This window comes from Lithobates pipiens, unplaced genomic scaffold, assembly GCF_037356315.1.
Source record: "Lithobates pipiens isolate NorthernLeopardFrog02 unplaced genomic scaffold, aLitPip1_a1.2 Scaffold_10, whole genome shotgun sequence".
In the NCBI taxonomy this organism is placed as follows: Eukaryota; Metazoa; Chordata; class Amphibia; order Anura; family Ranidae; genus Lithobates; species Lithobates pipiens.
The window spans coordinates 221,123,014-221,136,361 of record NW_027507686.1 but is presented as its reverse complement, the minus strand read 5'-3'; the positions used below and the strand labels follow the sequence as shown (position 1 = coordinate 221,136,361).

General features: G+C 42.7%; 1 protein-coding gene across 6 annotated transcripts in view; it reads left to right on the top strand.

The window, feature by feature from the left end:
- The window catches only part of DGKZ (diacylglycerol kinase zeta), a 341,151-nt gene that overhangs the window by 155,551 nt on the left and 172,252 nt on the right, over positions 1-13,348 (top strand). The gene's annotated exons all lie outside the window — the stretch shown is intronic.

The window sequence follows — 13,348 nt, the reverse complement described above, 5'->3', positions numbered from 1 at the left end:
GATTATACAGCATAATAGTCGCCATTTATTTTTAATCTTTTTAAATTGTGGTGCTGTTGCAGGGTGATCAGCAGTGGAAAATCTGTTCTTGTGCTTCGTTAGATCCTCTGAATCTGTGGAAGGGAGCTATAGTTTTGTACTTTTTATTTATTAGGGTTCTTACACACAGTACTAATGTATGAGTGCCCGTTCCCAACACAAAAACCTCCTCCCAGATCCATTTCAGATGCGTTTTTCCATGCGCATTTTTAACACAATTCCGATGTGTTTTTTTTTTTTTTTTTTTTTATGTATTTCTGGATGCATTCCAGGTGCTTTTTTATTTACTACTGGGGTCTGGTGCTTTTTTGATGCTTTTTACAGCGCCCCAGTACAGTTTTGTGCAGGAAAAAAGCATTAGGTTGTATTTTTTTTTTTATGGAACTGAACTACATGCAGTGCAGTGCTTTTTTTCTGTATCAAAAATGCATGGAAAGTGTATGGGTTCATGGTGTGAACTATGCCATTGGAACCCATATAGCCTACTTTCCATGCATTTTTGATAAAAAAAAAAAAAAAAAAAAAAAAAAAAAAGCACTGCATGTAGTTCAGTTCCATTAAAAAAAAATATATATATATATATATACAACCTGATGCTTTTTTTCTGCACAGAACTGTACTGGGCGCTGTAAAAAGCGTCAAAAAAGCACAAGACCCCAGTAGTAAATAAAAAAGGATTGTGTTAAAAAAGCGCATGCAAAAATGCATCTGAAATGGATCTGGAGGAGGTTTTTGTGTTGGGAACGGGCACTCATACATTAGTACTGTGTGTAAGAACCCTAATAAATAAAAAGTACAGAACTATAGCTGTGCAAGCACTGCACTGCATATAGTGTGAACGGGCCCTGAACATCCGATATTCCTGGTCCAAAGTTCCTGCATAAAAAAACACGAGGATTGGTTGTATAGTACTTGTGTATATGTGCATACATACACATACATAAAAATAGTTTTGTTAAGAAGGTGTGATGTACGCATGTAAAATACTGACCAGCAGATTTTATTTTTTTTCCTTTTCTACTTTGTAATTTATATTCAGTGTTAGACCCCATACACACTATTAGATTTTCTTCAGATTTACCAAAACCATATAATATGAGGTCAAACCTTAAGAGTTTCAATTTGTATACAATCAGGGCAGGCCTTTGTACTACATCATTTTGGTAAATCTGAAGACAAAAATCTGCAGAAAATCTAATAGTGTGTATGGGGTCTATTACAGGCCTGTGTGTACAGGCTAATTAAAAACAATTGGCTGCATTTAGACAAGAAAAAAAAATCTGAATACCTAATTTAGCATTTTTGATGTCCATATGGAAGAGTCCTTACAGATATTTATATAGCAAAAAACAACATTTATGCAGTGCCTTACATAAGTATATATTCACATCAGTTCCTGCCCTCAAGGAGCTTACAATCTAATGACCCTATCTTACATGGGGCCAAGTTAGAAAGAAGCCATTTATCCTACCAGCATGTCTTTGGAGTGTGGGAGGAAACTAGATTACCCAGAGGAATACTGCACAAGCACAGGGAAGACATGTAAACTCCATGCAGATAGTGTCATGACTAGGGTTAGAATTAGGGAGACCCTAGTGCTGCTAACCACTACGCTGTGCTGCTAAGTGTACTTGGGTCTAAAGGTAAAGGTGGTAGTCGGAGAGATTGTAGTGTCAATCTACAATGAAAATTTATCAGAATTACTACATGTTGAAATGCTGGTTTTATTTTACCCCTCAATGGTCAGTCCACCCAAAAGTGATCTTTCCACTGAGGCGCTTTGCAGGCACTATAGCGTTAAAAATAGCGCCTGCAAAGCGCCCTGAAGCAGCGGCTCCAGTGTGAAAGCCCGAGGGCTTTCACACTGGAGCGGTGCGCTGGCAGGGTGTCCGAAAAAGTCCTGCCAGCAGCTTCTTTGGAGAGCATTAGGAGCAGTGAACTCACCGATCCTAAAGCGCCCCTGCCCATTGAAAACAGTGGGGCAGTGCTGCTATACCGCCGGCAAAGCGGCGTTTTGCGGGCGGATTTAACCGCTTTTCGGCTGCTTGCGGGGGGTTAAAACCGCCCCGCTAGGGCCGAATAGCACTGCTAAAATGACGGTAAAGCGGCACTAAAAACAGCACCGTTTTACAGCTGACGCCCGGGGCGGCTCAGTGTGAAAGAGGTCTTTTAGTAGTAGTCTGGCTGGCTTAGTGGCTCCTCCAGCTTCTTTGGTCCCTTGGGGACCTCATGGGTGAGATCCATCTCTGCCACAGTTCCTGGCCTAGATCCTGCTCATCTCTGAGTGTTCTCACTCCTCTTGCTGCAGTAAAGTATATCTAGCAGGGAAAGTTAGACTGCTATGTAATGGCAGCTACAGATGTGGAAATCTGGGTTATAAACGTCAAATATCTGGATTCAATCTCAAATCTCTGAGCGTCGTGTGAAACTGTTTGTTCCAGGCAATTATTAAAAAAACAAACAAAAAAAAAAACAAACAAATGCAGCTCTGCATTAATTAATTCATCAAAAAGTTATATTAGTATTATTATTTTTTTCATTACAGCAGTGTAAGTGCAGTACATGATATTGCAACCTCTTGCAGTCTCCTGTGTAGCAGAACTCAGACAAGTAGATAGGGAAGCAGCACAAGGGAGCATGCTGATAGGAGGAGAAAGCAGAGTAAACCACCAGCAATTATCAAATGCTTTTTTTTTTTTTTTTGCTTTTTTTATCAGTAAAAAGCAAAGTAGGAACCCCATAACAACCCAACAAATGCCATTTTTTTCAACATTTAATAAAATGGAAGAGGGTTGCTGATTGGTTGTTATGGGATACTGCAGATGGTACGTTGCTTTTTGAATTTAGAACTACTTTCTTTTTTATCTTAGTAGAGCATAGAGCAATGTTCCCATAGTGGCGGTCTTCATTACGTCTCTCTATCTCACCTTACAATGCAAATTTTATAGAGTGTGCTTTTTGTTCTCTAAAGTCTGGTTCAATGCCTGCTTGTATTTATAACTTCCCTTACCTATGTGTATTTGAATATGTTTTGTACTTTTGTGTTGTAATACAACAGTCATTTAGGTATATAATAGTTTTATCCTTTTTGTTTTGTTACTGTTTAACCAGAACTGCTTCTTAGTAAGCAGAAATAGGGATTTTTTTCCCCTTGCTCTAGTAAAAAGTCGTCCCTGTAAAGCCCGAGTTAAGTTGGCTTTGCCGGTTATAGGAACACAGTTGGCATTGTCAATACGGGTCTGGAGCCACTGCATAAGCATGTACGGATTCTGGGCTGAGAGTCCGTGTCTGTTTCTGTCTGGCTGGACACCCATTGAATATGGTCCAGGGGTGAATTTCTTTCTGTAAGAACTGTATAAAAAAAAAGAAATATAAGCAGGTCATGTCCCATAGTCTACTGAAGCTTTTCTCATCTAGGGTGCCATGGAACCTTGGGTTTACTCCAGAGGTTTCTAGGGGTTCCTGGAGCAAGAGCATTTTCTGCCTTCCAGATAACCTCTGACGCCAATGGTCTTTCAGCCATATGTAAGGGGGTATTCTTCCCACTGATCACCAATGTAGGGAGCATTCTTCTTATTGGCCACCAATGTAAGGAGTAAGGCTGAGCTCAGGCATGTTCGCATGCTCCACGTGCTGAGCCCGCCAGGAAGTCGGCGCTGCGCTAATCACAGGCAGTGAGACATTGCCCCAATGCGTGGCTACAGAGATCGGGCAATGTCTCACTGCCTGTGATTAGCGCAGAGCTGCGCCGACTTCCTGGCGGGCTTTGCACGTGGAGCATGCAAACACGCCTGAGCTCATCCCTTGTAAGGAGAATTCTTCCCACTGGTCACCAATGTAAGGAGCATTCTTTCCACTGGTCACCAATGTAAGGAGCATTCTTTCCACTGGTCACCAATGTAAGGAGCATTCTTCCCACTGATCACCAATGTAAGGAGCATTCTTTCCACTGGTCACCAATGTAAGGAGCATTCTTTCCACTGGTCACCAATGTAAGGAGCATTCTTCCCACTGATCACCAATGTAAGGAGCATTCTTCCCACTGATCACCAATGTAAGGAGCATTCTTTCCACTGGTCACCAATGTAAGGAGCATTCTTCCCACTGATCACCAATGTAAGGAACATTCTTCCCACTGACCACCAATGTAAGGAGCATTCTTTCCACTGGTCACCAATGTAAGGAGTTTTCTTCCCATTGACTACCTATGTAAGGAATATTTTTCCAACTGACCACCAATGTAAAGAGCATTTTTCCCTGACCACCAATGTAAGGAACATTCTTACTACTGACCAACAATGTAAGGAGTAATCTTCCTATTGGCCACCAAAGTAAGGAAACATTTTATCACACTGACCACCACTGTAAAGAGCATTCTTCCCACTGACCACCAATGCAATGAGGCCCTTCTCCACTGACCACCAATCTAAGACTAGCTATAAACGCTTTGTTTAAACAGCGTGGATGAAGGAATCTTCACTGCCAACTATTGTATTCAGGAAGACGCTGACACATATGGTTGCCTGAATGCCCAAACAGTGACTGCATCTGATATATTAACAACTGTTCAGTTGAATGTTCCATGATCTGTAGCTATAATAACTGTGAGCAGGGGTTCCCTGAGACCTCAAAGGCTGGTCTGCTAGATAGTAAGGGTGACCATGTGGAACAACAGAATGTCTCTTGGGATATTGACCCCACTACCGTGTGTTCTTCAGCATTCTGGGAAAAAGAGACCTTCAGTGGCCAAGATATTTCCAGCAGTTTGTGGTTGAGTCTTTGTGCATGACAATGCATTTTAAACCCAATGTTTGCCTTATCATATTATGATTACAGTGGGGAAGAATTATATCTTCTGTAATTTTTATTTATTGGTGTGTTGCCACTGAGAAGATTCCCTCCCACTTCCTGTCTTGGTGACCACACAGGAAGTGAAGACATCTCGCCAGCTAGGTCACAGATGACCATAAAAAAAAAAAACGGGTTCCCACCCTTCCCAGCTTTAGTTCTTTAGAAAAAATAATGTTTTATTACCATCTCTATTCCACTATGGTTACAGAAATGGCAATAAAAAAACCCCACCTAGATGCTAACCTTTCCTCGCTCTGTCCAAAACAAAACATTTTTGGCTTGAGTTAGGAGTTAATTTGTAAAGTAAATCTGTCACAAACTTGGGAAATTAAAACTGAGCATTTGATATAAAAAAAACTGTAACCCAAAGTAACCCTTAGTGAAAACCACGTCTGGATGATCAGAGATATAGTTGAATGCTAATCTTGGCTTCTTGTAAAATGCATTGCCGTTTATATGTGATTTCGCCTTTTGCTCCTGTTATTCGTCACGGCTGCTCAGCATACATCGTATTAAAGGGCCACTAAGAAGGTTCAGGAGGTGGGAGAGGCGAGCGGAATGGTTGAGATTTGTATGGAAATGTAACTTCCTAGATCTGTGGATCTACTCTACTTATTGCTTTGACATGGAGTTTAGAAATTGGTTTAAAGGAGAACTCTGCTAAGTTCTGTTTGTATCCATTTGGATCAAATAACGTTCCCATTGTACTAGACCAAGGGTCTCCAAACTTTCTAAACAAAGGACCGGTTTGTTGCCCTTCAGACTATAGGAGGGCCAGCGTAAGTGGGAATTTTCCTGGCATCAGGGGGAATAGTGCTCCATTGCTGGTATCATAACATAGGGAGGAATAGTGTCCCGTTATTGGTGTCAGTAGTAGAACCGGTGCCCTATTGTCAGAATAGTGTCTAGTATCAGTGGGAGGAATACTCCCCCAAGGGCTGGATCAAGGAAAGGACCACATCCGGCCCCCGTGCCTTAGTTTGGAGACCACTGTACTAGACAATGTCACAGCTGAGCGGGTCTAAATTAAAGTGGACCTTCACCCTAAATAAACTCATTATTTCAGAGAGAACATTTCTTCCCGAGTCAGCCATGACGATAGGGGTGCAGGCACAGATGCTCTAATTGACTCCCCGGGGGCTTAAAGTGGAACTGTGTTGTATTTTCACTAAGGATGATTTATTGTTTTAATATCTGTTATTATTTGCTTGCTTTTTTTTTTTTTTTTTAATTATAGACCTTGTTTGATTTACTGACCTGTAAATGCTATCGGTCACCTGTATATTAGGGAATGGGGCTATCAGCCCTTTTTCTCAGTTGGGCATCCATCCACTAATCCCCCTACTGAGCTGAGCGGAGTGGCCGGATGACAGGTCTGTGTCTGCTCAGCATAAGCAGACACAGCTCTCTCTGCTCTATAAGCAGTCGGACTTAAACAGACCAGCTGTCCTATTAACACCCGATTGCCCCCCCCCCCCGATCTGATCCAGCCAGACGGAGGGGAATGGATCCCCTTCTGTTTGTTTTTGCTGGATTGGATCAGAGGTATTTGGGTGTAAATGGACACAAGCCCATTTACATCTGCCACTCCATAGAGGAGAATGGAGGGTCTGGTCGGGTCGGCCTGAAAAACAGACAGGCGCACCAGATTGGACCTCTCGTGTAAGAGGAGCCTAAGGCTCGGTTCACACGGGGCGACACGACTTGCCGCGCCGCGACCTGACAAGTCGCCCCCGTTCTGTACTACGGAACCGTTCTAAGAGGAGCGACTCGAGTCGCTCCGACTTAGAAAAAAGGTTCCTGTACTACTTTTGGGCGACCTCGGGCGACTTGCATTGACTTCTATACAGAAGTCGTTTGCAAGTCGCCGCTGAGGTCCCGGCAGGTCGCGGCGCGGCAAGTCGTGTCGCCCCCTGTGTGAACCGAGCCTAAAGGGGCAAATAATGTGTGAGCATACTTTCTTTGTTATTTTCAGAGCTAAAATTATTTTAAAATATTTTGTTCTAGTTGGATAAATATGGAAAATATACATATAAGGGCCGGTTCACACAGGGGGTGATGCGAGGCGACACCGACTTGCCTCGCCGCGACCTGCCGCGACCTCAGCGGCGACTTGCAAATGACTTCTGTATAGAAGTCAATGCAAGTCGCCCCGAGGTCGCCCAAAAGTAGTACAGGAACCTTTTTTCTGAGTCGGAGCGACTCGAGTCGCTCCTCTCAGAACGGTTCCATTGTACAGAACGGGGGCGACTTGTCAGGTCACGGCGAGGCAAGTCGTGTCGCCTCGCATCGCCCCCTGTGTGAACTGGCCCTAAATTGTTTGTTTGTTTTGATCTTCTGCCAGTGAGGGAGCTTCTGGCTCATTTTCACTTGTTTACCAGACTTACCTTAGCTGCTTTGCTGAAAAAAAGCCTGTTTGCAAAGCTCATAACATATTTAGATAGACCCAACCTGCCTGTTTTTTTTTTTTTTTTTTATACAGGGACATATTGAGATCCAGTTTGAGAGAGGGAATCTAAAAGCAAACCGCTCCTGCTATGCTTGCTATTTAGAAAACCTAAAAAGCAATCCACGGTTATGGATTTATGCAATATTTAATGTTTCTTTGGTAAAAGGTCAATTCTTGGCTTGGCCCCCCTAGTGTTGCCCGCTCCCCCTGGCGTACCTCCCACTATATGATTTGCTGCTTTGTTTTATTTTTTGTGCCCAAAAGATTTTCTACTAAGAGTGCAAAGTTTTCTGCCAAGCAAGAGGTAGCAATGCCCCACAGGCATTTTATACTAAACTTTTTGTTAGATTGGAGTTCTTCTTTAGCGTGTAACTAGTGTCAAGACTGAAGTGCTTTCATAAAGGAAGCAGCTTTTAAAAAAAAAAAAAAAATTGGATATTCATGATCTCGCTAGTGCAGAAGTGTGACCTTTACTCTGGGGCGTGGGAGGGATGGGGGGTTCTATAGTGGTTGAACTATCAGCAGAAGTATTGTGAGCTGGAACAGCATGAAACTTAGCTGTCTTGTGGTTCTGTGTCATTCCAGGCAATGCACCTGTGCTATTAATAGCAATGAGCGTATCTCAGATCAGTTCCCTATAAATAGTTGTGTTTGTTTTTGCTCATGGCGGGTTAACTAACCCCTCTCGCGTTCTTCAATACGAGCCGTCTTTTCGTGTCCGCGCCTAGGCGTAGAGTTACTCTGTCTTCTATCAGGGTAATGGCATCAGTGAAACACTATCCTTTTCCCAGATAGCTGACACTGTATACATTAGATAAGGACGTCCAGACAAAACTATCATGGGAGGAAAACGACGGCAGACAAAGACTTGACATAGATGGGGCATATGGCCTCCCAAGTGCTACGGGTGACTCCAGAGGTTTTCATCCACCCTCAATGTTGTACCCTTAAGTTGTCTGATTGATGGGTCACACCATTTATGGTCAGTCTAAAAGTATAACTAAAGGTAAAACTTTTTTTGTTTTGTTTTAGATAGAGTGAAGAGGGATTAGAGCCCCTGTCAATTCTTATTGCTGTCTGTGCCCCTGTTAAGGAGATCTATTTGTCCTGTTTACCGTTATCATTGAGAGTGAAAGAAAACCCCAAATTTTTGGGTTATACCTAGAAAAGTAATACTGTAGATGGGAAATCTTCCAATGGGGACACTAGTTCTGGTGAGCTGAGGATTCCCCAGAAATTTTATTTAATTTTCAGAGATTTCCTCTCACTTTCTGTTTGGCTATGGGACAGGGAAGTGATGCAAAATCTCCGTAAAAGGATATAGATGGCGAAAAAAACTCTCCCTTACTCTATCCAAAATGAAAAAAAAACGTTTTTTTCCCCCATAGTTCTACTCTAAGGCTACTTTCACACTGGGGCGTTGGGGGGGGGTCGGCGGTAAAGCGGCAATATTTTTAGCTGCGATTTACCATTGTTTTTGCGGCCCTTTTCGCTAGCTAACGCGGCACTTTTAACCCCCACTAACGGGCGAAAAAGGGTTTAATGTGCCCGCAAAGAGCTGATGCAGCGGCAATTTGCCGGCACTTCGGCGCTGCCCATTGATTTCTAAGGGCAGGGGTGCTGTAGGAGCGGTGTATACAGTGCACTTCCTGGTTTATGGCTGTGCCCAGCCACTTTTGTCCTTGGAGACTCATAGCTGTGTATCTGCAGTAGCAGGATACACACGGACCGAAAGTCAGCTAGTCCAGCAAGTCCATGTGTACCGAAGTCTGTTCAGCAGAAGCCAGTCCAAGGACTGGCTCCTGTTGAATGGTCCTGCTGGAAAACCAGCATTTAATCAGCGCTTGCAGCCAATGGAGATTCCCCTGCTGTCAGAATACAGTAGAAGAGTGGGAGAAATCCTTAACCTGCTGGATGAGTGAAAAAAACTGAATGTGTGTACCCTGCTTAAGAGAGCCCCAATAGAATTTAATTTAATTCGGCTGTAGTTACTGGCAAAATCATTTGCAATACAAGCACTACCACTTCGGAATAACTTCTCCTCCTACCAGCAGTAAAGCTTCTATACAGGAACACATTTTTTAGTCCAGTTAGATACTTTTTGCTTAGCCCTGATGAAGGTGGATCGTTGGCCCCCAAACGCATTGGGTGCCTTTTTGTTTTCATTACTTGTATTACTATTGAGGAACCCATGACTCTTAAAGTGACACTTGACTCTTTAACACTAGCAGACTACTAGTCTCACAGGCGTAGTGTGAGATTTAGTGATGTCACTGCTGTTCTGCTCGCTGTTCTCCTTGCTGGAGGAAAATCTGTATCTGAGCATCTCTGAGGATCTCTTTGCTTCTGCTTCATCCATTCTGCAGAGTTATACTTCTTCCCTCCATTTTTGCTGTAGTTATCATATCACCAGCCATTGGGATGGTTAAAGCTCTAAATAAGAAGGCAAACCTATGCTGTTCTACCAAGATTTCCTGGTGACTCTGCTGGTTGTTTTTGGCCACAACCTCCATAGTTCAGGTCCTGTCTAAAGAGAAACTTCACCTGAACACGGAAAAATTAAAAGTCAGCAGATACAAGTACTGTCAAGGAAACGCATTGTTTTGTCATGTTTTTTTGGAGTTGTCTTCGAGACATGCAAAGAGAGATCACACAATTACTTAGAAGTATAAAATGTATTAAAGATAATGACAGATAAAGAAAATATGACAAGAATACTTTTCTAAAGATGCTGTTCCACCATGGAGTCCTTCCAATTATAATTGGCATGGCACAGGTGACCACAGACGCTTACCTAATGGCAGCTCTGTTACGAGACTAACCTATTCCAGTTTGGGCTGGGGTATTTAGACTTACAAAGAATAGACAACCTCCAAGCCAACTTCCTTTGCAATATGACCCCTCAAGGCCTTGGTCAGTTTACAATCACACATTTATTTCGTATGAGTCATCCAAAATAATCAGGAAACCACAATATTAGAGGCTTTCTTAGATGTTTGTGAGGCCAACATTATTAAGGAATATGAAATATACAGTTTCCTCATTACACATATTTACCAGTCCATGAAGCCCAGTGCTGTCTTCCACACAGCTGATGCTTCTCAGGGTGTCTGATTTTCTGTGCCGCCATCTTGGATTTATTTTGGGAGTTGGCTGTAACTTCCTGATCATTTGCATCTGGTGTCCTACTGCATATGCATGAGTTCTAGTTTGTAGGGAGACTGGTTTTGGTTCCAGGAGGTTCTATAGCCTCCTGGATGTGTAATGATAACCCTTGAGGCTGCAGGCAAGAGGTTGGGTGATGGTGGGAATGGCGGAACGAGTGGACATCATCCTTATAGGTTATGTTTATAGTTGAGTTGTTCTGAGCACTCCAAACCCTGATAGGGGTTGATGTACCATTTGAGAATTGAGGGACATCATCCTTGCGAAGGCGGGGAATGAGGAATAGGGACCTAGCACCACCATAAAAAAGGTACTCGCTTCCTAAAAAAAAAATTGTGTATGAGGCTGGCGAAGAGGAACAGGAGGATGATGAGTGTAATTTTGGGGTGAATGTCTGCTTTAATTTTTTTTTTTTTTTTTTTTTTTATTACCCCCTAAAAAAAAAAAAAAAAAAGAGGCCTTCCATGTTCACGAACCTAAGCACTCTCTTTTCGTTTACATTAGGGTAAATTTGAATCTGTTAACTGACCTCTCGCAGGCTCTATCTGGACATGTCTTGTCGGTGCTCGGTGTCAAACATTTTCAACTTTCAGCAGTTTGATTTGTAACTTTTAAAAACTGGGAAGACGCACTGTTTTAATGAAATTCTAGCTTTTGACGTCACCAGCTGGGAATAATGGAGGGTAATCAAGTAGCCCTGAGCAAATGCAGATGTTGCAAATGCAAATCTGTGCAAGGTCCCCCTCTGATGAGACCTTTATGTGCCGCACAATGGAGAGCGCACAGGAAGTGCATGTTACAGGCGGCTTCCTATTCATTCTTTGCGCGGAGGGGACCTTTTAACCCATGTCCTTTTTGGCTGTTCTGGGCTGCAATCCAAAATGGTTTTAGGAAGGAGGCTGGGAACAACCCTGCAAAAAAGGACAGAGAATTTCCACTTGTAGAAGACAGGCACCGTACACGTGTTTTATGGATCCAGGGCAGCGTCTTTTCATGCTTACAGCTAGTTTTGACAGTTAACGGTTGGGAAAGGTCAACGCTTAGCCTTGTTATTTAGCCCATACAAAGCTATGGGCAATCATGGTATAATTGATGCATTGTGTACATCCAGCTGCCAGCCCGCAGTGCTGATTCCTGATATCTGCTGAATATAATCCCTCCACTCTTCTGCCAGCATCCAGGATTTGGGTTGAAAACACCTCCCATCCAGCTGTTCTACTTAGAATACAGATCTGGCCACAGGCGGCACCTGAGTGCACAGCTTCCACATGTCCTGATCGGAGATGGATAATTGGATATTTGGTGAGATAGGTGTGAACATCTTTTTGTATGGTATGCCAAGCCACCTGCTTTTGTTGAAATCAGGATTTTAACCACTTGCTTACTGGGCACTTAAACCTCCTCCTGCCCGGACCAATTTTCAGCTTTCAGTACTGGTACATTTTGAATGACAATTGTGCGGTCATACAACACTGTACCCAAATTAAATGTTTATCATTTTTTTTTTCACACAAATAGAGCTTTCTTTTGGTGGTATTTAATCACAACTGGGGTTTTTATTTTTTGCCAAACAAAAAAAGATGGAAAATTTTGAAAAATAAAAATAAAAAATCATGTTTCATAGTTTGTTATAAAATTTTGCAAACAGGTAATTTTTCTCCTTCATTGATATGCACTGATGAGGCGGCTCTGGTGGGCACTGATGGGCTGCACTGGTGGCCACTGATGGGCTGCACTGGTGGCCACTGATGGGCTGCACTGATGGGCTGGCAATGATAGGTACCACTGGTAGGTGGCACTGATGGGCACTGGTAGGTGACACTGATGGGCAGCACTGTTGATGAGGCACTGATTGTGGGCACTGATAGGTGGCACTGTGGGCACTGGTAGGTGATGCTGGTGGGCACTGGTAGGTGGCACTGTTGTGTACTGCTAGGTGGCACAGGTGGGCACAGATGAGCAGGCAGCAGCTATCCTTGATTGGGACTGATGTCCCTCTCACAGCCGACGGTGATTGGCTGTCAGCGCAAGGAGAAAAAATAGCCGATTACTGGCTCTGTTTACATCACATGATCAGCGGGCATTGGCTGAGAGCTGATCACGTGGTAAGGGTTCGGGATCGACCCCTTACTCCAATATGTGATTAGCCGAGTCTCATAGACTCGCTGATCACAGAGCTCTGTGACATACTCTCTGCAAAGTAGGCCTGCGCTGTAGCCGTCATTCCGCTATATCGTGGATCTGAACAAGTTTAAAGTAAACCCGTTACAAGGGAAATGAGGGCCAAAGGTGTCCTGAAAATGTTTTTTGCCTGGCAGTCATACTCATCCAGTGGCTTTTTTTTTAAAACCTTTTTGAGACGCTAAATGAAACAGGCTTGCAGATTAGTTCTGAAAACTGATGTCATTTATTTAAGCCAGAGAAAGCCAGATGGTAAGCATTTTCAGAAGGTCAGCAATTTTCAGACACTTTAACCACTTGACCCATGGAAGGTTATACCCCCTTCATGATGAGAGCATTTTTTTACTATTTAACATTGGCAATTGCGCAGTCATGCAATACTTTATGCAAATGAAACATATAATATTTATTTATTTTCTCACAGAAAGAGCTTTCTTTTGGTAGTATTTAATCACCACTGGGTTTTTAATTTTTTTATTATAGAAACGAAAAAAGACCAAGAATATAATAAAAATACCCATATTTTCTACTTCCTGTTATAAAGCATATCCAATAAATAAAAAAACTATAATTTCCTCATAAGTTTAGGTCAAAATATATTCTGCTGCATGTTGTTAAAAAATCCCATTAAGTGTATATTAAGGCCAAAATATACTCTGCTAC